The sequence below is a fragment of the Glycine max genome, chromosome 4, assembly GCF_000004515.6.
Source record: "Glycine max cultivar Williams 82 chromosome 4, Glycine_max_v4.0, whole genome shotgun sequence".
NCBI classification, from domain to species: Eukaryota; Viridiplantae; Streptophyta; class Magnoliopsida; order Fabales; family Fabaceae; genus Glycine; species Glycine max.
The window spans coordinates 32,187,162-32,190,609 of record NC_016091.4 but is presented as its reverse complement, the minus strand read 5'-3'; positions in this window follow the sequence as shown (position 1 = coordinate 32,190,609).

Below are 3,448 nucleotides of genomic sequence, written 5' to 3'. Positions count from 1 at the left end.
TGAAATATAAAGACTGAAGACATTGAAGTCTTGAAATGTGAAGACAGAAGCATTGAAGTCTTGAAATGTGAAGACATAAGTCATTGAAGTCATGAAATGTAAAGACTGAACACATTGAAGTCTGGAAATGTAAAAGACAAAAGACATTAAATACTTGATATGTAAAGACTAAAGACATTGAAGTCTTGTAATGTAAAGACTGAACACATTGAAGTCTTAAAATGTAAAAGGCCGAAGACATGGTCTTGAAGTGTAAAGATCGATGACATTGAAGTTTTGAAATGTAAAGAACGAAGACATTTAAGTCTTGAAATGTAAAGACTGAAGAATTGAAGTTTTCAAATGTAAAGACAAAAGACATTAAAGTCTTAAAATATGAAGACAGAAAAATTGAAGTCTTGAAATGTAAAGACAAACTCGTTGAAGTCATGACACGTAAAGACTGAACACATTGAAGTCTGGAAATGTAAAAGACAAAAGACCTTGAAGTCTTGTAATGTAACGACTGAAGACATTGAAGTCTTGAAATGTAAAGAAGGATGACATTGAAGTCTTGAAATGTGCAGACCTAAGACATTGAAGTCTTGAAATGTAACGACTGAAGACATAGAAGTCGTGAAATATAAAGACTAAAGACATTAAAGTCTTGATATGTAAAAGGCAGAAGACATTGAATTCTTGAAATGTAAAGACTGAAGACTTTGAAGTCTTGAAATGTAATGAATGAAGACATTGAAGTCTGGAAATATAAAGAATGAAGAAATTGAAGTCTTGTAATGTAACGACTGAAGACATTGAAGTCTTGAAATGTAAAGACTGAAGACATTGAAGTCTTGTAATATAAAGACTGAAGACATTGAAGTCTTAAAATGTAAAAGACAGAAAACATGGTCTTGAAATATATAGACCGAAGACATTGAAGTTTTGAAATGTAAAGAACAAAGACATTTAAGTCTTGAAATGTAAAGACCAAAGACATTGAAGATTTGAAATGTGAAGACAGAAGCATTGAAGTCTTCAAATGTAAAGATAGAAGTCATTGAAGTAATGAAATATAAAGACTAAACACATTGACGTCTTGAAATGTAAAAGGTAAAAGACATTGAAGTCCTGAAATGTAAAGACTGATGACATTGAAGTTTTGAAATGTAAAATACAAAAGACATTGAAGTCTTGAAATCTAAAGATAGAAGATATTAAAGTCTTGTAATGTAAAGACCGAAGACACTTAAGTCTTGAAATGTGAAGACTGAAGACATTGAAGTCTTATAATGTAAAGACTGAAGACATTGAAGTCTTAAAATGTAAAAGGCAGGAGACATGGTCTTGAAATGTAAAGACTGAACACATTGAAGTGTTGAAATGTAAAAGGCAGAAGACATTAAAGTCTTGAAATATAAAGACGGAAGACATTGAAGTCTTCAAATGTAAAGACCGAAGACATTGAAGTCTTGATATGTAAAGACAGAAGTCATTGAAGTCTTGAATTATGAAGATAGAAGCATTGTAGTTTTGAAATTTAAAGACAGAAGTCATTGAAGTCTTGTAATGTAAAAGACAGAAGACATTGAAATCTTGAAAAGTAAAGACCGAAGGCATTGAAGTATTGAAATGTAAAGATTGAAGACATTGAAGTCTTGATATGTAAAGACTAAAGACATTAAAGTCTTGATATGTAAAAAGCAGAAGGCATTGAATTCTTGAAATGTAAAGACTGAAGACTTTGAAGTATTGAAATGTAATGAATGAAGACATTGAAGTCTGGAAATATAAGACTAAAGAAATTGAAGTCTTGAAATGTAAAGACTGAAGATATTGAAGTCCTGAAATGTAAAACTGAAGTCATTGAAGTCTTAAAATATAAAAGGACGAAGAGATGGTCTTGAAATGTAAAGACTGAAGACATTGAAGTCTTGAAATGTAAAGACTGAAGACGTTGCTGTCTTGAAATGTGAAGGCAGAAGCATTGAAGTCTTGAAATGTAAAAAGCAGAAGACATTGAATTCTTGAAATGTAAAGACTGAAGACTTTGAAGTCTTGAAATGTAATGAATGAAGACATTGAAGTCTGGAAATGTAAAGACCGAAAAAATTGAAGTCTTGAAATTTAAAGACCGAAGAGATTGAATTTTCGAAATGTAAAACTGAAGTCATTGAAGTCTTAAAATGTAAATGGATGAAGAGATGGTCTTGAATTGTAAAGAATGAAGACATTGAAATCGTCTAATGTGAAGACAGAAGGATTGAAGTTTTGAAATGTAAAGACAAAAGTCATTGAAATCATGAAATCAAAAGACTGCACACATTGAAGTCTGGAAATGTAAAAGACAAAAGACATTGAAGTCTTGAAATGCAAAGACTGAAGACATTGAAGTCTTGTAATGTAAAGACTGAAAACATTGAAGTCTTAAATTGTAAAAGGTAGAAGACATTGAAGTCTCTAAATGTAAAATGTAGAAGACATTGAAGTCTTGAAATGTAAAGACTGAAGACATTGAAGTCTTGAAATTTAAAGAATGAAGACATTGAAGTCATGAAATGTAAAGGCTGAAGACATTGAAGTCTTGGAATGTAAAGACTGAAAACATTGAAGTCTTAAAATGTAAAAGGTAGAAGACATTGAAGTCTCTAAATGTAATATGTAGAGGACATTGAAGTCTTGAAATGTAAAGACAAAAGTCATTGAAGTCATGAAATGTAAAGACTGAACACATTGAAGTCTGTAAATGTAAATGACAAAACACATTGAAGTCTTGAAATATAAAGACTGAACACATTAAAGTCTTGTAATGTAAAGACTGAAGACATTGAAGTCTTAAAATGTAAAAGGTAGACGACATTGAAGTCTTGAATAGTAAAAGGCATAAGACATTGAAGTCTTGAAATGTAAAGACTGAAGACATTGAAGTCATGAAATGTGTAGAATGAAGACATTGAAGTCATGAAATATAAAGACTGAAGACATTGAAGTCTTGAAATGTGAAGACAGAAGCATTGAAGTCTTGAAATGTGAAGACATAAGTCATTGAAGTCATGAAATGTAAAGACTGAACACATTGAAGTCTGGAAATTTAAAAGACAAAAGACATTAAATACTTGATATGTAAAGACTAAAGACATTGAAGTCTTGTAATGTAAAGACTAAACACACTGAAGTCTTAAAATTTAAAAGGCAGAAGACATGGTCTTGAAATGTAAAGACCGATGACATTGAAGTTTTGAAATGTAAAGAACGAAGACATTTAAGTCTTGAAATGTAAAGACTGAAGACATTGGAGTTTTGAAATGTGGAGACAGAAGAATTGAAGTCTTCAAATGTAAAGACAGAAGACATTAAAGTCTTAAAATATGAAGACAGAAAAATTGAAGTCTTGAAATGTAAAGACAAAAGTCGTAGAAGTCATGAAACGTAAAGACTGAACACGTTGAAGTCTGGAAATGTAAAAGAC